The sequence below is a fragment of the Pseudophryne corroboree genome, chromosome 8 (assembly GCF_028390025.1).
Source record: "Pseudophryne corroboree isolate aPseCor3 chromosome 8, aPseCor3.hap2, whole genome shotgun sequence".
Taxonomy (NCBI): Eukaryota; Metazoa; Chordata; class Amphibia; order Anura; family Myobatrachidae; genus Pseudophryne; species Pseudophryne corroboree.
This window is the reverse complement of record NC_086451.1, coordinates 355,528,244-355,550,293: the sequence shown is the minus strand read 5'-3', so window position 1 is coordinate 355,550,293 and position 22,050 is coordinate 355,528,244. Positions and strand designations below refer to the sequence as shown.

Here is a 22,050-nt window from a genome sequence, read left to right as displayed (position 1 = left end):
CTGTGTGTCCCAGTATCACATATATGTGATACTGGGACACACAGCACAGCACACTATACTTTATATACCGATGTTAATATCCCAGAGCAAATGAATCCATTGATGTTAGTGGTGGTTGAAATGTTTTATGGACAGTAATATCAATACAGTATCAGATGATCTTTTATAAATTTTAATAAATTTTGCATATTGGAACATATAGTTTGTTTTCCTAAACAAGATTTTATTTGACATTAGGTCACTCTGTCACAAAAATAGGGGTGTTATAACAACCCCAAGGCGCCAATTACACTAATACTACATATATATATATATATATATATATATATGTAAAAAAAAATATATATATATGTATATGTATAAATATAAAAAAAAAAAAATATATATATATATATATATATAAATATATAGGATGTATGTAGATAGGCAGGTGTGGCACTCTTGGTGTATGAGAAACTTAAATGGAGACATGCATGTCTCCATTTAAGTTTCTCAGATGCCAGGCGTGCCACACCTGCCTATATATATATATATATATATATATATATTGAACCCAATATAATTGATTTTGAATTACATTGGTGGCACAGTGGAAATATAATTGGTGGGGCAGTGGGTGATAAAAAACTTCATTGGTTCCCCCTTCTACAGCCCTGCCCACACACCCAGAAATGCCTCCCCAATATTAAAATATGTAAATAAGGTGCCAATTCCAAAGATATCTTTCGTCTTTCAAGTTGTTTGAAAAATTGCTTAGTGTGTACACTCAGTTTCGTTTGTCAGGACTCCTGGGAGTTCAAGGGAAATTGGTCATCTTTCACATTGGTCATATCTTCTAGTATGTAGGGCCCTTAAGATTCATCTGGAGAAAAAAGTTGCATACTTGCTACCTATATGGAATTGGCCACGGACACTAGATGCAATCTACTTAGCATAGGGAACACATGCACCTTGATCCTCACGCAAGTAACAGAAAGAAGTGTGCCAGGAATATGACAAGACGTGACTTCATTGTGAGTACAAAAATGATCAAAACAAACTACGCAATTCATACCCATTTCAGTGAATGGCAGGAAAAGTGTAGATAATGTGTGTGCAAGTGCTGATATTGCAGTGTTACATAGGTAAGCAGTGCTTAAAGTGGTCCTAGAGAGGTGGTGGTACTCACTCTCCCCACACCCCACTCATGCTCGTGAAACAAAGGGATTGTGCGCGCTGCAGGCGCTTGTCATAAAAGGCGCGTGTCCTCAAAAGGAGCGTGGTCACCCAACAGTATCCCCAATTCAAATTACGCCGCACAGTAGCACAATCTTATTCACATTACACCACATAGTAGTGTCCCTTATTCATGTTATGACACACATTAGTGCCCCTTATACACAAAGCCCACAGTAGTAGCACCCCTAATACACATAATGCCCACAGCAGTAGCGCCCCTTATGCAATACCCACTGTAGTGGTAGTGCCCACAGTAGTAGTGCCCCTTATGTAGAGCCCATAGTATTTGTGCCCCTTATTCAGTGCCCCCAGTAGTAGTGCCCCTTATGTCCCCAGGAGTGATACCCCTTATTAAGTGCCCCCTATGCAATGTTCTCACTAGTATTGCTACCAGTAGTAATGCCCCCATAGTTATGCCCCCGTAGTTATGCCCCCTGTAGTTAGTAGTCAGTGCTTCCAGTAGATATGCCCCCTGTAGTTATGCCCGCTGTAGATATGCCCCCAGTTGGTGTGCCCCCAGTAGTTATGCCCCCAGTTGGTGTGCCCCCAGTTGTAATCCCCTGTAGTTAGATGAAGGGCTTATGCTAATAAACCTTGGTGTGCCTAGGCGCAGCAGAGAAGCCAAGATGAGCGTGGCTCCATCTGTATGTCCCCAGTAGATGTGCCCCCTGTAGTTATGCCCGCTGTAGATATGCCCCAAGTAGGTTTGCCCCCAGTAGTTATGCCCCCAGTGTCAGAATCCGTTTGGATTTCCCATTGTGAGGACATATTAGCAGGGACTGATGTTCACGGTACAACAGCAAGTTTATTAAAGCAATGTACAACTGTAAACAATAAGTATAAACCAGGAATAACTAGAGAACACAAAATGAAAGGGAGAACTGAGGGGACATGGGATGCCAGGAGATTGTGAATATACGGGATGCCAGGAGACTGTGAGTACATGAAAACGGTGTAGACTGTAGAAATACTAGAGACACTGTGGACTGTGAAGGCACTTTGCAATAGGATTGTTCAGTAGCGGATATAGCACTATAGCAGGATGCACTTGGACAGGGAATGCAGGGTTGCAGGATTGCACTGTGGTAAAGTATGTCACATACCAGGATAACAGGATTGCACTGTAGCAGGATCACAGGATAGCACTGTGGTAGAGTATGCACTGTAGCAGGACAACTGGATTGCACTGTAACAGGATCACAGGATAGCACTGTGGTAGAGTATGCACTGTAGCAGGACAACAGGATTGCACTGTAACAGGATCAGCGGATAGCACTGTGGTAGAGTATGCAACGAAAATAATAACAGGATTGCACTGTAGCAGGATCACAGGATAGCACTGTGGTAGAGTATGCACTGTAGCAGGATAACAGGATTGCTGGATCACAGGATAGCACTGTGGTAGAGTGTGCAACGTAGCTGGATCACAGGATAGCACTGTGGTAGAGTGTGTAACATAGCAGGATAACAGGATGGCACTGTAGCAGGATCACAGGATAGCACTGTGGTAGAGTATGCACTGTAGCAGGATAACAGGATTGCACTGTAGCTGGATCACAGGATAGCACTGTGGTAGAGTGTGCAACATACCAGGATAACAGGATTGTACTGTAGCAGGATCACAGGATAGCACTGTGGTAGAACCTGGCAGTTCTATGGATAATTTAGCAGTAGAGACCAGCATAACCCGGACCAGGAACTGAGACAACCTTTACACGATGAACTGGCAACAGGGAGCCTGTGTGGCTGGCCTAAGTAGTGAGTTCAGGTGCTGCTCACAGCTGTGGTAACAGCTAATAATCAAGCTGCAGATACAGAGCAGAGTGCTGAGCACCAGAACAGAGAGCGCCACCCCATGGAGGAGAAACTGCATGGATCGTGACACCCAGTAGTTATGCCCCCAGTAGTAATGCCCCCGTAGTTATGTCCCCAGTAGATGTGCCCCATGTAGTTATGCCCGCTGTAGATATGCCCCCAGTAGGTTTGCCCCCAGTAGTTATGCCTCCAGTTGGTGTGCCCCCAGTTTGTTTGCCGCCCAGTAGATATGCCCCCCGTTCCCCCCTCTAGAAGTGCTGCTTACACACACAAAAGATAAAAAAAAAACAAAGTACTCACCTGCCCCACACCTGCTTCCGGACCGCAGGCTCCATCTGGCGCCCGCTCCTCGCAGCTATGGGAGAGACGTCATGACGTCTCCCTCTGCCTCCTTCTGCTGATGTCAGCAGGGGGGCTTTGGTGTAGACCCCTACCCACAAAGCCACACCCCTTTTCGGGCATGCACGCAGGATGGCTGTTGGCCACACCAGTTGTCACTGACCCTGGTGCCGCTACTGACTGCACTTACAAGATGGCCCCTCGTGCGAAAATACTAAAGAACAAAAAAAAAAGCTGCGACTTGCATTTATGTCCCATTCTGAATGAAATCCCATGTGAACAAATGCAGGAGTACAAAAATAAAACTGAATCATAAAGATTTTACTAGCGTAATAGTATAACATATTTATATTACAAGAACAATTAGCTGAAATAAAATACACTGGCTACAGATTTGGGAAGATTCATCTTATGTTGAAAAAAGTAAGATGCAGATTTATATAAGTATTTTTAAAATCAAGATTGTAATGACACTGGAGGCATTTAACAGAGTATTGTTTAAAACCAAATAATTACGTGTCAGTGCTCCCCCCCCCTGACATACTATAGCTGCTCAAATAACATGTTACAATGGTAAAACACTGGCAAACTTCTGCTATATTTATAGAGTAGTGTATACCCAACACTGCTACAAGTACAGTGTCACTGAGTAAGCACAATCCTCCCCAGAGTGGTATCACAACCAATTCATGAGTACATTTTACCATTTGGCAGGGCTGGCTCCAGGCCTACTAGCACCCTGAGTGAGAAAATTTTGAAGCCCCCTCCCCAGTAAGGGGTACAGATAGAGGCAGTAAGGGGTACAGATAGAAGCAGTAAGGGGTACATATAGAGGCAGTAAGGGGTACAGATAGAGGCAGTAAGGGGTACAGATAGAGGCAGTAAGGGGTACAGATAGAGGCAGTAAGGGATACAGATAGAAGCAGTAAGGGAGACAGATAGAAGCAGTAAGGGGTACAGATAGAGGCAGTAAGGGTTACATATAGAGGCAGTAAGGGGTACAGATAATAGAGGCAGTAAGGGGTACAGATAGAGGCAGTAAGGGATACAGATAGAGGCATCGGGTAGCAGCAGGGGTGCAGATAGAGGCAGTAAGGGTTACAGATAGAAGAAGTAAGGGGCACAGATAGAGGCAGTAAGGGGCACAGATAGAAGGCAGTAAGGGATACAGATAGAGGCATCGGGTAGCAGCAGGGGTGCAGATAGAGGCAGTAAGGGTTACAGATAGAGGCAGTAAGGGTTACAGATAGAGGCAGTAAGGGGCACAGATAGAAACAGTAAAGATTATATATAGAGGTAATAAGGGGTACAGATAGAGGCAGTAAGGGGTTCAGATAGAGGCAGTAAGGGATACAGATAGAAGCAGTAAGGGGTACAGATAGAGGCAGTAAGGGGTACAGATAATAGAGGCAGTAAGGGGTACAGATAGAGGCAGTAAGGGGTACAGATAATAGAGGCAGTAAGGGGTACAGATAGAGGCAGTAAGGGGTACAGATAGAGGCAGTAAGGGGTACAGATAATAGAGGCAGTAAGGGGTACAGATAGAGGCAGTAAGGGGTACAGATAATAGAGGCAGTAAGGGGTACAGATAGAGGCAGTAAGGGATACAGATAGAGGCATCGGGTAGCAGCAGGGGTACAGATAGAGGCAGTAAGGGTTACATATAGAGGCAGTAAGGGGTACAGATAATAGAGGCAGTAAGGGGTACAGATAGAGGCAGTAAGGGATACAGATAGAGGCATCGGGTAGCAGCAGGGGTACAGATAGAGGCAGTAAGGGTTACAGATAGAAGAAGTAAGGGGCACAGATAGAGGCAGTAAGGGGCACAGATAGAAACAGTAAAGATTATATATAGAGGTAATAAGGGGTACAGATAGAGGCAGTAAGGGGTTCAGATAGAGGCAGTAAGGGTTACAGATAGAGGCATCGGGTAGCAGAAGAGGGCACAGATAGATGCAGGAGGGGGTACACATAGAGGCAAAGTGGTTTCTGTGAGAAGGATCAGACAGGTACACACCAATAGGGTTAATGTCAGTAAAAGTACACATGCCAGGCTATACTGATAGTGCATGGGTGGATCAAATGTGGAGGGGCCACAAATATGTATGTATGTATGTATGTATGTAACATAGAGGGGACGGCACTCAGAGGATTTTTCAAGTGTACTTGTATTTAAGCTGTAAAGATAGACATTATGTATAGTATTACATCTTAAATACAAGTACACTTGAAAAATCCTCAAAGTCCCGTCCCCTCTACGTTCTAAATTGGTGGGTGCCTGCCTTGGACACAGACACCGGGGTAAGAACATTGCATATTCATTGAGTGCCGGACTGCGCGAATATATATACATATACAGGTTGAGTATCCCTTATCCAAAATGCTTGGGACCAGAGGTATTTTGGATATCGGATTTTTCCGTATTTTGGAATAATTGCATCCCATAATGAGATATCATGGTGATGGGACCTAAATCTAAGCACAGAATGCATTTATGTTACATGCACACCTTATATACACAGCCTGAAGTTAATTTTAGCCAATATTTTCAATAACTTTGTGCATTAAACAAAGTGTGTGTACATTCACACAATTCATTTATGTTTCATATACACCTTATACACACAGCCTGAAGGTAATTAAATACAATATTTTTTATAACTTTGTGTATTAAACAAAGTTTGTGTACATTGAGCCATCAGAAAACAAAGATTTCACTATCTCACTCAAAAAAGTCCGTATTTCGGAATATTCCGTATTTCGGAATATTTGGATATGGGATACTCAACCTGTATATATATTTGATAATCTGATTATGTGCTATATACATTTTTCACAAGTGGGTGGTAAAGAGGGGCGTTTATGAACTTTGCCAGTCGGGCCTACATATATCTAGCTACGCCACTCTATCCGCAATAAACTCTAGAGATTGTGAGTACAATGTACAATGTTTCCAGCCCTGTTCTGTCTCAGAAGTCATTATGGCTTTGCTGCAAAATTGACAATTCAGTGTTTATGGTATGTTTTTTCGAGTATAAAGGTCTTCGGGGTAAATGTAGGAAGCAGTGATAAGAGTGGAGAGGTGAGACAGTGGAGAAGTTGCCCATGGCTACCAATCAGCATTGAAGTAACATTTATAATTTGCATACTATAAAATTATACAGAGCTGCTGACTGGTTGCCATGGGCAACTTCTCCACTGGCTCACTTCTCCACTCTTATCACTGCTTCATACATTTATCCATTAATTAGAACCCATATACTGTTCACATTAGACTTTTGCTATATAAGAATTTGTACATTAATTAAAAAATGAAATGCCAAAACAGAATTGTTTAGTATTGTGACCTACCAATGTTTTCTTAAATATATTTATTTGGTTCATCTTTGTAAAACTCCTAATTTTATTGTATTTTCACCAGTCTTCAATAGGTTTTTCTACATTTTCTACAATTATTAACAATAATCTAGATTATTGTTCTCTTATTGGTGAGACGTACTAAAGCCTTGGAGAGAGATAAAGTGGAGATAGATAAAGTACCAATCAATCAGCTCCTAACTACCATGTTCGGAAAATGACAGTTAGGAGTTGATGGGTTGGTTGATAGTGCATCTCTCTGTACTTTATCACCCTCTGTGGCTTAGTACATCTGCCCCATTGGCAGAAAAAAAATTATATTTGCTACTGTGTTACTGTATGCTACTGCAAAGTCAGAAAAGCTTCTAACTTTCTCTTACTGATCATCAGTGATAGGTGATAGGTAAATGTGACTTCATTTTTATTGACTGTCAGCAGCGTAACAGGTGTTTGATAACCTTCCTTATACACTACTTGAGGATTAATTGTGAATCGATATGGCAGTAAATATCACTCATACTGCAGTAGCGCACGCAGGGGGGGGGGGGGGGTTTCTGAGTACCCAAACTCCCCCCTGAACAGTCAAATTCTATTTTTCTGAGACGGAGACAGCGCCGTCTCCGTCTCGGTACAAACCGCGATTGCGATCACAGAAGCTGCTGCTGCACGGAGCTCTCCTCGGCAGAACTCCGTCTCTTCTCAAAAGCACAGAAGCGCATGGAAATTTCTGCTCCCTCTCCTGTAGCTGCTTCTCACATTCTGCTGCCGTGTGTGTGTGTGTGTGTGTGTGTGTGTGTGTGTGTGTGTGTATATGTATATGTGTGTGTGTACTAATATGTAAATATATATTTTCATACACACCATATATAGTATATATACATACTATATATTATATATGTGTTGGGATTGGGTTACCGGCGGATTCATAATACACATTACTTCAGCCTGGTGCCTACACAGAGAATCAATGTACAGTGCAAAAATGTGGCACTCCCGGCATATCATAGAGAAATGAACTCACAACCACCCGGTCGGTTTAATCAGTCAACGTTTCAAAATGCCGCACTTTTGCACTGTGTATGTATGTATGAATGTATATATATATATATATATATATTTATATATATATATATATATATATATATATATTTAGACGGAAACCCCCCTCAGTAAATCCTGCGTTTGCCCCTGTACTGTACAACAAATCGCAGCACCACGCTATTACGTTAATTTTTAATATCTTGTTCAAGATCACATTACAAGCACTCATTTAAAATGCTACCCGTCTGTAAATATAAATACTGAATTATAAATACTTCCTTTTAACAACTTGAGAGTGCTACCAGTTGTGCAAACCGGGTTGCGCCGGTATACTGAGCGCCGGGAGCCCGACCGCCGGCATACAGAAGACCACCCGTGCAAACCATCTCCAGCAAAAAGATGCACCTAGCAATATGTATGTACAATCAGTAATACTGGTTACACAATGTCACATCTACAGTGGATGCTATTATTTTGGAAGGCTGCATTAAGCAGAAAACAATAAATTCATTAACTTAATAATAAGTATTTAGCTGACTTACCCATTAATTTCCTGAAAAGATCTTGGTCAGTAGTTTATCACTGGTGCGAAAAGTGGAAGTCACAACGCTGGGTACATGAAAGTCTGTGCTCAGCAGCAGAACTGACATGAGATTGTCTGCAGAGTACAATAAATAGTGCACATGCCTTCATTCGTAGAACCGCCCCACCTTAGCAAACCCAGGCTTCAGCAGCCTCCCAATGTGGGATATATACTACTGTACAGGAAATTATTTATGAGCACTGTATTAATCAAATACACACTTTATATACACAGAGAAAGTCTAACCTCTTGTCCTTCTGACACTTGCAGCAGCAGAGCTTTGAGTTCATATGCAGACTGGGAAGGTTTCTTCTCATCGCAGTACTGAGTCACTTTCAGAAGGAGTACAGTGACTTTTTTATCCACTTAGTTGAAGAGAATTTTATATTGTTTTTCTTTTTTTTTCCCCCCCAAGAACGTTCGGGCTCTCATTTGGTTTTGTAGATAATAAATATAGTTTATAGGCATTATATATATATATATATATATATATATATATATATATATATATGTATATAGATAGATATATATAGATATATGAAGCTGGAGACAGGCGGCACTCACGGGACTTGCTCACAGAATACACGGGACAGCACCCGTGAATATCAACGTTTCGATTTTATTAATCGTCTTCAGGATAAAATACATACCATAAAACAGACATTTATAACTCACCAAGTGAATGCATGCCTCCTCCCGCCGCCAGGCTCCGGGCGTCCATCCGCTCCCGATGACGTCACCCCACCGCGACGTGCGCCCGCCAGCGCTCACACCAAGATCCGTGCCGGACTCCCGTTGCCTAGCTACAGTGAGAGGCATAATCATGTGACTTTCCACCACCATGCTGAATGAAAAAACAAAACAAAACATATTGTAACAGCTAAAAAGCAATCCATCCTGCCCTGCATGCTGCAATTATGTTTCATTATCTTATCGACTATACATATGCATTATGCACTTTGTTAGATAAATCTTTAATAATAAAGTACAGACTACATCATGCCCTATTATTGGTACTTTTAGAGAAAAAAATTCAATCCAAAATTCTCATTCAGTCCATGTGGGGATACAGTGTTTAATCTATGTATCCACCTCACCTCGCATTGCAGGAGAGACCTATCTCTGTCACCACCTCTCACCTTTTTCTCTACTTGATCTATGATCTTGTATCTTAAGGTAGACAGTCCATGTTTGTGAATTCTAAAGTGCCTCGCTACTGGCTGTTCCTGGGCTACTATTTGTCCCTCAACTGCTTTTCTGATGGATGAACGATGTAAATTCATCCATTCTTTAAATTGCCTGGTGGTCTTCCCTACATAGAGAAGACCACATGGGCACCTAATAAAATACACTACATGAGTGCTTGTACAGGTTAGTACTTTCTTAATGGGAATTCGTTTACCAGTGTGGGGGTACGCAAATGTGTCACCTTTTTCAAGGTAACTACACGTGGTGCACCCCACACACCGGTAACAGCCTGGTCTTCTGGTAAGAAAATTAGGCTTGTTCAGAATTTTGGTATTTTCAGAGATGTAATTTTTTACCAGCCACTGCTTGAGGTTTTTGCTGTGTCTAAAACTTGGCATTATTTTAGCTTTTTCAAAGACCTTTAGGTCGGATCTGTGGTGACTAATGGCCAGAGAGTCTTAGTTTCCTTAACCACCAGTTCACTCTGTGCATGAAACTGTTGTACAAATGGTATTCTAGGATCATCCCCCAATTTTTGCTTATTGGTTACCAATAATTGCTCTCTGGGTATCGCCAGGGCTTTTGTTTTAGCCTCAAGCAATTGCTCATATTTGTAAACCCTCACCAGAAATTGCGGAATCATACGATCAATTTCATTATTTGCTTCTTCCGTATTGTCAGAAATGCGATGTGCCCTGACAAACTGGGAAAAAGGAAGCCCTTCCTTAGTTGCTCTGGGATGCTGACTAGAATGATGTAAAACATTATTACTATCTGTTTTCTTCCTATATAGTGTGGTATGCAATCTGTCATCTCTTAGAGATTATGTCTCTCACTGTAGCTAGGCAACGGGAGTCCGGCACGGATCTTGGTGTGAGCGCTGGAGGGCGCACGTCGCAGTGGGGTGACGTCATCGGGAGCGGACGGACGCCCGGAGCCTGGCGGCGGGAGGAGGCGTGCATTCACTTGGTGAGTTATAAATGTCTGTTTTTTGGTATGTATTTTATCCTGAAGACGATTAATAAAATCGAAACGTTGATATTCACGGGTGCTGTCCCACGTATTCTGTGAGCAAGTCCCATGAGTGCCGCCTGTCTCCAGCTTCATACTGTTTGGTGTGCATACACCTAGGAGGGCACCAGGGCCAGGTGACTTTGTGTTTGAGAGTGCCGACCATCACCACATGTATATATCTCCTATATAATAGCCCAGATCTGTGATCTTGTGATTCATTTGCTAACGCTGGGCGGAGTCACAACAGTGGGCGGAGTTAGTCAAATGAGTCACAGATCTGGCCAAATCTATAGGACACTAGGAGCAGCTGCAGAAGCAGATAGTATGGACATGGCACAGGCAGGGGTGCATACCTCCCAGCTTTCACACACACACACACACACACACACACACACACACACACACACACACACAGCGAAATCGCGGGAGGGCCCCCGTTTTCGTCAGTGAGGGGCATGCCCAGCGCTCTGTGAGCTGCTGGCATGCCCCCAGGAGCTGATTATGAGTCCGGGGGGCACAGGGTACTTGAGACAGGGGAGCCCTATCTCATTGCTGTGCCTGCTGTGGGTTGGGGGCGTGGCCTAATCGCGGACCGCGAGGCTACGCCCATTATGCAAATTCCGGGATTTTTTTTTTTTTTTTTTTTTTTTATGGAATTTTGGCCCCTCAGCTAGGGGTAAATCCAGAGGAGGTGGTCGCTCCCCCTACACACCCGCACAGGCAGAAGAAAGCAGGGAGACTGCTGCCTCCCTGCAACACCACAGACCTGCCAATACGCAGCAGCGTGTGCTGACTGTAGCACAATGCTGCCGCTGTTGCTGGCAGGACGGGGGAGCTTCTGAGCTGGGACAGAGCTACTCGAGCCGGGGGGGGGGCCCTAAAACTGTGGGGCCAACGGTACGTACCGCCTGCCCCCCCCCCCTTAATCCGGCTCTGCTGCTGGAACTCCCCCCCCCCTTAATCCGTACCCCCTGATGCCCCCTCTCCCTCTGTCTCCACTATTCACCGCTGCTCTGCTAAGCAGAACAGCGAGTACAGGAGCTTTCCAACTGCTCCCCCCTCCCCCACCCGCAGAACACTGCGACCCGCGGGTGGGACAGCGGGACAGACCCCAAAAAATGGGACTGTCCCGCGAAAATTGGGACATTTTGGAGGTATGGGGGTGTGTGAGGGGGTATGCCATACTTGACCCCCACATCAGCATACTCAGCAGGGTCTCTCTGGCGGGGAGGAGCGTCACATTCTGGCACACTCCACGCTTCTTAGCTGTAGTTTTGTGGGTCACCAGCCGCTGTGCACTTTCCGTACTGCCTCTGTTATCTCCAGCCCCTGCGACCCCACCGCTAGCTGCAGCGCTGCCACCCGCAGTGAGTTGCGCCCAGCTCCTTCACACACTTTAGCCGGCGGGTAGCGCTGCAGAAGTCCGCGCTGCTTGCAGGCTCTGACCCCCTCCTCCCTCCAGCATCAGCGTCTCCTGGGAGCTAACCAGTCACTCCCAGTCTCCCCTTACCATAGTGCCCAGCAGCCGTGAGGTCCGCGCCACGTGCATGCTATGACCCCCTCCTCCCTCCAGCCGCAGCATCTCCTGGGGGCTGACCAGTCACTCCCAGTCTCACCTTACCACAGTGCCCGGCAGCTGCGCGAGGTCTGCGGTGTGTGACTGAGGAGGGGGGGAGTGATGCGGACGGGCAGAGGAAGCAGGAATACAGCCTAAGAGAGTCAGCCATGCCAAGTCTCCACCAGCAGCAGATGCCAACAGGTTGGAGTGGAACAGCAGCAGCCAGCAGCAGTGACTCCGGTAAGACACATCTGTCTGTCACCACTGTTCTGTCCCTAATACCAATCTCTCCCGTGCCCTGTGTTCTGTCATGTCCCTGTCACCCCTTGCCTTGACCTGCCACCCTTATCCTGGCCCTTTCACCCTTATCCTGGCCCTTTCACCCTTATCCTGGCCCTGTCACCCTTATGCTGGCCCTGCTACCCCTATCCTGGCCCTGTCACCCCTGTGCTTGCCCTGTCAACCCTATACTGGCCCTGTCACCCCTGTCCTGGTCCTGCCGCCCCTACACTGACCCTGTCACCCCTATCCTGTCCCTGTCATTTCTGTCCTGGCCCCGTCGCCCCTGTCCTGGCCCCGTCACCCCTGTCCTGGCCCCGTCACCCCTGTCCTGGCCCCGTCACCCCTGTTCTGACCCTGTCACCCTGTTCTGACCCTGTCACCCCTGTCCTGGCCCAGTCAACCCTGTTCTGATCCTGTCACCCCTGTCCTGGCCCTGTTACTGCATACCCTCCAACTACCTTTTTGGCAGGTACAGTACCCGCAGCACCTCCAGACCTCTCCCCAATGCACCACACCTCCGCACCTTCCCCTCCACCACATGCGGCACTCCACCCCTCCCCCACATGCTGTGCCTCCAGACCCCCTACACCACCCGCGGCTCCCACTCCTCCGCCCCTTCACCACCCCCAGCAATCTCCAGGCCCCCTCCACCATTCACCCCCCTTATATGTCTCCCCCACACCTGCCCCCCTCCACCCGCAGCATCTGCAGACACCCTCCTCCATCCGCGGTCCCCCCCTCCCCCACCAATGGCACCCCCACACCTGCCCCACCACCACCTGCAGCACCTCCGGACCTCCTTCCCCATCTGCCACAACACCCGTACCTGCCCCTCCCCTACCCATGGCGCCTACGGACCCCTACCCCACCAGCAGCACTCCCGCCCCTTCCCATCCCACAGCACCTCCGGAACCCTTCACCCATCTGCAACATCCCCACACCTGCCCCTCCCCCACCCATGGCACCCCTGCCCCTCCCCCACCTGCAGTGCCTCCGGACCCCTCCCCCATCTGCATCCCCCACTCCTCTGCCCCTCCCCCACCCGCAGCACCTCCCAACCCTTCCCCATCCGGGCCCCACCCCCACTTCCGCCCCCCCTCCATCCGCAGCATCTACAGACACCATCCGCAGTACCCCCCGCACCCGCTACATTCTGTACATTGTGGCCTGCAGGTGCTGTACACGCCGTCGCAAGGGGCTGTGCCTCCTTCACCATCGCACACCCTTTCATTGTGCAATATTTAACCACTAACAAAGGAATGCAGGTGATACTCCATATAACACAAATATTGAACCCCAGAAAGGCATGCAAGGGTTAAGGGGGCGTAGCCCCTTGCGACGGTGTGAAGAGCGCCCGTAGGGCGCGATGAAGCACCTAGTAGATATATATATATATACAGCAGTCGGAATTGGCGGCACTCGATATCAATAATAGTAGAAGATACAGATATGAATATCAACATTTCGATGATTTTATTTCACCATCATCAGGGCCTGATAATGGTGAAATAAAATCATCGAAACGTTGATATTCATACCTGTATCTTCTATTATTATTGATATTGAGTGCCGATGATTCCGACTGCTGTATTTTGGACTCTACTATGTGAGTACCTACGGAGGGCACCGGCTATACCTTTATAATTAATTGGTGTGCTGCCTATGTGGACTAATATATATATATATATATATATATATATATATATCAAATTCTCAAGTGGCCGGCACTCCATGTTTGACTATGAAAGTCGTCTGACTGCCGTCCCTCGGCTAACATATATTATATATATATATATAGGGTTCCAAAGGGCAGCACAACCATACAAAAAGGTGAACACGGTGCCTTCCATTAGGTGCTCAATAGCAAAGAGCCCAAAGTCGCATGTAGATACGGCGGCACTCTGCAAAAAATAGTCAGAAGACAGGTATCACGTCAACATTTCGATGGTTTAAGCCATCGTCATCAGGAATAACAGTGCATAACAAACTTACCAACTTATATCCCATACACCACACCACGTGAATCGGCGAAGTCCCGGGACGGGAAGCACGGCGCACACTGACGTCATGTTCCCCGGCCCGACACGGCAGCCGAATACATTCAGCACCATGTAGTCGTCCTTGCTGATAACTTGCAGCTTGCTGCCAGAGCTGTAAGTAGACTTTTTGGTGCCCTGTGCCAGAAAGAGAATTGGTGACAACCCCCATTGGTGACAACCCCCATTGGTGACAACCCAATTGATGACAACCCAATTTTTCCAATAGGTACATAAGGCGCATGCCTCGCAGGGAAGGGACATGACAAAATTGGTCCCACAGAAAGTCCATGCTATGATGCCCCTTCCTACATACACATTTATAGAACACTGCAAAAAAATTAATTTGGACACAAATCCTCTTTATACCACATTCATGCGCTCAACCCGAGAGCTTGCCGCCATACAGCCACAATACCCCTCATTAAATAACACATTTCAATGTACTGCCACACCCAGGACTCAAACCTATAACCTGCTGCATCCCAGCCAAACACCCCACCCACCTAGCTGTTTGCTCCCGCATAAAAACTATGAGATTTCTAACTATATGAAGCTACCTGTATCCCGTAAAAAATAACCAGCACCATAATTGAGCAGATCCATGCAGTGTGCAGTCACACATCCAATCCCTTGCAGCCACACACTACATAGATTTGACCAGCTGTAACGCTGATCATCCCTTCACAATGTACAAGGTAAGATTCAAATAGTTAAAACTCTCCAGCTTGGAATTGTAGCTTTCTATGCAAGGGCAGATAGCTTAATGAATAGAGTGTCCAACTGCAATGTCATGAGTTCGAATCCTGGGCACATCAGCATCCCGAAATGTGATAAAGGACAGTGTGACCAAACAACAAAGAGCTCTTAAGTCAAGTCCATGAATGCAATATACAGTAGGTATTAGCGACAAAAGGGGTGGTGGTAGGAGACAGGGGTGGGCAGGAGATGCTGGGCTTCAAAAAGGGGGGAAGCAGCAAGTTAAAGTAATTCGATTATTGACAGACGCTGCCAACAGCTCTATGTGCAGAGCACACTCCGCACACACCAGGTTACGGCCGTCTGCTGCTTTGGGATAGCAGTCACAGAATCTTTTGCCGTAGCCATGATCAGATGAGGATTCCTCCCTCTTCTCAATCAGACCTCACAGCCTCTCACAGCCCACGTTTGACACTCTATCTACATCTGGGCTCCCCGGCATTGCCAGGGGCATTAATCTATTGTGGAGAATTGAGCATCCTGACACCTCATCTCTTACTGGAGGTGCCTGCCATTAATACCGGTACTGTTACTACAGCTGGTGCTGCTAGACTAAGGTGTCATGGCATTAGGTGCAGGCGCCGGTCTTAACGATTAATCCATCCTGTTCAGTGAGCAGGGAGGGCTGGCTTCTCCCGGTGCCTAACTCTGATGGACAGAGAGCAGCGGCCTTTCAAATTTTGCACCATCCGCTCGCCGTCCTGCAGCCAATCAAGAGCGGCCACTACTGATTGGCTGCCAGTCTGTGAGCTGTGATTGGTTCATGGCGGCACCAAGTTTGAAATGCCAGCACTGTCTGTCCATGACTTGCTTCCAGAAAGCAGTCTGCTATTGGCACAGGCCCCCTCTCTATCCCCCATGATGGCAGACTTGGCAGTGGCCGCAAGCAGGAGCGGACAGGCGCCAGTGGGGTGACAGCGGCTGCGCCCACAGAATGCAATGCCCCGGCCATTAGCCATACTTGCCTGTGCCTAGAACCGCCACTGAGTCAAGCATTATATTGTGCTATCTAATATAAAACAACACAACAATGAAGGGGAGTCACTGGTTTACTGTCCCATCCAATTACTTTTATTCTGACATAAGTGTGGAGTCATGGATTTGTAGCACTTGGATTACTGGTTATAAGTATACCTAAAAAATCAATATAGGTGTCTCTTTGAAGAATTTCAAAGGTTGCTAAATAATAGGGAGCAGCAAAGGTCTAAAAATAAGATTGGCGGATCGGAAGAACCCAGGACTAGCGCCAGCACTGGTTAGATAAGTACTGTATATGCCAAGCATTAGTAGTACAGAGAAGATAATAAGATAAGCAGATCGGAAGAACCCAGGACTAGCGCCAGCACTGGTTAGATAAGTACTGTATATGCCAAGCATTAGTAATACAGAGAAGATAATAAGATTAGCAGATCGGAAGAACCCAGGACTAGCGCCAGCTCTGGTTAGATAAGTACTGTATATGCCAAGCATTAGTAGTACAGAGAAGATAATAAGATTAGCGGATCAGAAGAAACCAGGACTAGCGCCAGCACTGGTTAGATAAGTACTGTATATGCCAAGCATTAGTAGTAGAGAGAAGATAATAAGATTAGCAGATCGGAAGAACCCAGGACTAGCGCCAGCACTGGTTAGATAAGTACTGTATATGCCAAGCATTAGTAGTACAGAGAAGATAATAAGATTAGCAGATCGGAAGAACCCAGGACTAGCGCCAGCACTGGTTAGATAAGTACTGTATATGCCAAGCATTAGTAGTACAGAGAAGATAATAAGATTAGCGGATCAGAAGAACCCAGGACTAGCGCCAGCTCTGGTTAGATAAGTACTGTATATGCCAAGCATTAGTAGTACAGAGAAGATAATAAGATTAGCGGATCAGAAGAACCCAGGACTAGCGCCAGCTCTGGTTAGATAAGTACTGTATATGCCAAGCATTAGTAGTACAGAGAAGATAATAAGATAAGCAGATCGGAAGAACCCAGGACTAGCGCCAGCACTGGTTAGATAAGTACTGTATATGCCAAGCATTAGTAGTACAGAGAAGATAATAAGATTAGCGGATCAGAAGAACCCAGGACTAGCGCCAGCTCTGGTTAGATAAATACTGTATATGCCAAGCATTAGTAGTACAGAGAAGATAATAAGATTAGCGGATCAGAAGAACCCAGGACTAGCGCCAGCCCTGGTTAGATAAGTACTGTATATGCCAAGCATTAGTAGTACAGAGAAGATAATAAGATTAGCAGATCGGAAGAACCCAGGACTAGCGCCAGCACTGGTTAGATAAGTACTGTATATGCCAAGCATTAGTAGTACAGAGAAGATAATAAGATTAGCGGTTCAGAAGAACCCAGGACTAGCGCCAGCACTGGTTAGATAAGTACTGTATATGCCAAGCATTAGTAGTACAGAGAAGATAATAAGATTAGCGGATCTGAAGAACCCAGGACTAGCGCCAGCTCTGGTTAGATAAGTACTGTATATGCCAAGCATTAGTAGTACAGAGAAGATAATAAGATTAGCGGATCAGAAGAACCCAGGACTAGCGCCAGCCCTGGTTAGATAAGTACTGTATATGCCAAGCATTAGTAGTACAGAGAAGATAATAAGATTAGCAGATTGGAAGAACCCAGGACTAGCGCCAGCACTGGTTAGATAAGTACTGTATATGCCAAGCATTAGTAGTACAGAGAAGACAATAAGATTAGCGGTTCAGAAGAACCCAGGACTAGCGCCAGCACTGGTTAGATAAGTACTGTATATGCCAAGCATTAGTAGTACAGAGAAGCTAATAAGATTAGCGGATCAGAAGAACCCAGGACTAGCGCCAGCTCTGGTTAGATAAGTACTGTATATGCCAAGCATTAGTAGTACAGAGAAGATAATAAGATTAGCAGATCGGAAGAACCCAGGACTAGCGCCAGCACTGGTTAGATAAGTACTGTATATGCCAAGCATTAGTAGTACAGAGAAGATAATAAGATTAGCGGATCAGAAGAACCCAGGACTAGCGCCAGCTCTGGTTAGATAAGTACTGTATATGCCAAGCATTAGTAGTACAGAGAAGATAATAAGATTAGCGGATCAGAAGAACCCAGGACTAGCGCCAGCCCTGGTTAGATAAGTACTGTATATGCCAAGCATTAGTAGTACAGAGAAGATAATAAGATTAGCAGATTGGAAGAACCCAGGACTAGCGCCAGCACTGGTTAGATAAGTACTGTATATGCCAAGCATTAGTAGTACAGAGAAGATAATAAGATTAGCGGTTCAGAAGAACCCAGGACTAGCGCCAGCACTGGTTAGATAAGTACTGTATATGCCAAGCATTAGTAGTACAGAGAAGATAATAAGATTAGCGGATCAGAAGAACCCAGGACTAGCGCCAGCTCTGGTTAGATAAGTACTGTATATGCCAAGCATTAGTAGTACAGAGAAGATAATAAGATTAGCAGATCGGAAGAACCCAGGACTAGCGCCAGCACTGGTTAGATAAGTACTGTATATGCCAAGCATTAGTAGTACAGAGAAGATAATAAGATTAGCGGATCAGAAGAACCCAGGACTAGCGCCAGCTCTGGTTAGATAAGTACTGTATATGCCAAGCATTAGTAGTACAGAGAAGATAATAAGATTAGCAGATCAGAAGAACCCAGGACTAGCGCCAGCCCTGGTTAGATAAGTACCGTATATGCCAAGCATTAGTAGTACAGAGAAGATAATAAGATTAGCAGATCGGAAGAACCCAGGACTAGCGCCAGCACTGGTTAGATAAGTACTGTATATGCCAAGCATTAGTAGTACAGAGAAGATAATAAGATTAGCAGATCGGAAGAACCCAGGACTAGCGCCAGCACTGGTTAGATAAGTACTGTATATGCCAAGCATTAGTAGTACAGAGAAGATAATAAGATTAGCGGATCAGAAGAACCCAGGACTAGCGCCCGCACTGGTTAGATAAGTACTGTATATGCCAAGCATTAGTAGTACAGAAAAGATAATAAATTCTTAGCATTCACAGCACTCCACAAAGGCAAACATACACAAACCGTTAAAGTGAGAAACTTAAGGGGATGGGATGATAATGTTTCCCTCAACAACTCTTATAGTATTTGGATTAGAGATGTGCGCTTACCCCCATGGTTTAGTTTTGGATATGGATTCATCCTCAGGTTTTGGTTTTGCAATACCACCCTCACATGTTTTGGTTTTGGATCAGGATTTTTTTTTTTTGTATAAAAACAGCTAAAATCATGTCATTAAAATGAATCTAAAGCCCAAAATTCAAATTTAAAATCTAAATTCTCAACCGTGGGAAGATCAGAACCGTTACTCGGATTAATGTGGATTTCCTCAGGAGAGCAGAACCACAACTCGGTTCGTTTCCATGAAATTTGTGTGGATCTGGATATCTGGAGGACTGAACTTCACATCTCTAATTTGGATAGACATACTATAAAGCTGTGGTAGGCAAAAAGGGCTAACAAAACAGTTATATAAGAATCTCTTGCCCAGAATACTGTCCCCTCGAAAATGCCACGGCCGCATTTTCATGATTTTATTGTATTTTACAGATTTTTTTATCCCCCTATCCAATTACTTCATATGAAAAACACCCGTTTTTCGAGCAAACATACATGGGAGGAATTCAATTGTTTGAAAAGTCGGTTGGGTGTCTGGTTTTTCCTGTCTATTAAATAGGAAAAAACAGACACCCAACTGACTTTTCAAACAACTGAATACCACCCATAGTGTCTGCGAAAAGCCGCGGACCTATGTATGTTTGTTTGCTTAAAAAACTGTCACTTATTGTGGATTTGGCTTTGCCTGCCTGAGGCAGGAGAAACCAATTCCCAATAAGTGCCGGCATCAGGGGATAAGCGCTGGCTATTGGGACTAATAACGTAGGCCCCGGCTAACCAATTAGCCGCTGTAAATTACTGCAGGTACTGTAAATGGATACCACACTATGGGCCTAATTCAGACCTGATCGTAGCCGTGCAAAATTTGCATGGCTACGATCAGCCACCCTAACATGCGGGAGGACACCCAGCACAGGGCTAGTCTACCCCGCATGTCTGGCCCTGCCCCCGCCGCACAGGTACAAAAGCATTGCATGGCGGCGATGTTTTTGTACCTGAAAAGTAGCTCCCTACCACTGCAGCTCCCCCGTGCTGGCAGGGAGCTACCCGTCGCTCTCAGGGTCGCAGCAGCTGCATCTGACATCGGGGGTCATTCCGAGTTGTTCGCTCGCTAGCAGATTTTAGCAGCATTGCACACGCTAGGCCGCCGCCCTTTGGGAGTGTATCTTTGCTTAGCAGAATTGCGAATAGAAAATTCTTAGCAGTTTCTGAGTAGCTCGAGACTTACTCCTACACTGCGATCAGCTCAGCCCGTTTCGTTACTGGTTTGATGTCACAAACACGCCCTGCGTTCAGCCAGCCACTCCCCCGTTTCTCCAGACACTCCCGCGTTTTATGCTGGCACGCCTGCGTTTTTCCGCACACTCCCAGAAAACGGTCAGTTTCCGCCCAGAAACATTCACATCCTGTCAATCACACTCCGATCACTTCAACAATGAAAGTTCTTCTTTCGGACGTGAGTAAATCTACTAAGTTTTGTGCTAAAATACTTAGCGCATGCGCACTGCGTACCATGCGCATGCACATTTTTGCTTTAATCGCTCCGTTGCGAAAATCGGCAACGAGAGATCAACTTGGAATGACCCCCATCATGCAGCCGCCGCGGGCCGTGCCCCGCACGGTCTGGGCACGCCTGCATTGCCCATACCGTGCCCCCCAAATGGCGACTCAATGCTGCTGGCCCGCCCCCTCCTGCCCAGCGAACGCCTCTGCCTGTCAATCAATTAAGACCTGATCGCCCGCTGTGTAAAAACGCAATGCAGCGATCAGGGTCTGAATTAGCCCCTATGGGCCTAATTCAGATCTGATCTACGATCATTTACTCTGACATGCGGGGGGATGCCCAGCACAGGGCTAGTCTGCCCCGCATGTCAGGCCCTACCCTCCCCGCACAGGTACAAAAGTATTGCAAGACGCAATGCTTTTGTACCTGACAAGTAGCTCCCTGCCAGCGCTGCTCCTGCGCGCTGGCAGGCCGCTACCCACCGTGGCCCGGGGCGCAGTGGCTGCGTGTGACGTCACGCAGCCGCCGCGGCCAGCCCTTCCAACGGTCTGGACGCTCCTCCGTTGTCCGGACCACACCCTACCAACAGTGTTCTAACGCCTTTGGCACGCCCCCTCCCGCCCGCCTCTGCCTGTCAATCAAGCAGAGGCGATCGCACCAGTGAGATACTGGGCTCCCAGGGTGTCCATGCGCACTCCACAAAGTAATTCAGACTGCGATCGCTGCCGCTGCAGCTATGTAGTCTGAATTACCCCCTATGTGTTTGCATACTCTACAAAGCCTGTAATCCTCCGCCTCTTCCCCACTGGTCTCTATACAGAGATGTCTCTCTGTCACGTTTGTAAAGTCATTATTATTTTTCTCCTATAACCAGGCTTTTATGGAAGGGCTTGTGGGTCTATAAAGTCCCATGTAAAGATTTATAGACGGGATATGTAAAGGGAATAAATCAGGAACAAAAATATAATGCTATGAATTGTTTGTGGAATGGAGGCCCCAAATTAGTGAATTGCTTAGGGCCTCATGAGATCTAAATCCACCTCTGCCTGTTTCACACAGAAATCCTGATAACAGGACCTGTTGTGAATGCATTAAGTTGAAGTAAGTACTGTAGTGGCGTATTTTAGGACCACAAGCATCTGATAGAACTTGTATGCCCTGATGCATTGATTCTTACAAGTCTGAAAGCATGTCAGACGGATGCAGAGACAATC

The 22,050-nt window shown here is 46.0% G+C and overlaps 1 protein-coding gene across 3 annotated transcripts in view; it reads right to left on the bottom strand.

Annotated features, from left to right (window-relative positions):
- Positions 1-9,132, bottom strand: part of CYSLTR1 (cysteinyl leukotriene receptor 1) — a 189,466-nt gene extending 180,334 nt beyond the window's left edge. Inside the window, exon 1 of one of the 3 annotated variants that reach the window (XM_063937518.1) lies at positions 9,029-9,132. The gene's annotated coding sequence lies outside the window, so the exon portion shown is untranslated. Of the gene's footprint in view, positions 1-8,312; positions 8,501-8,599; positions 8,725-9,028 lie in introns of those variants that run through there. The other 2 variants (XM_063937519.1, XM_063937517.1) reach the window with 2 other exon arrangements.
- Positions 9,133-22,050: the final 12,918 nt, after the last annotated feature.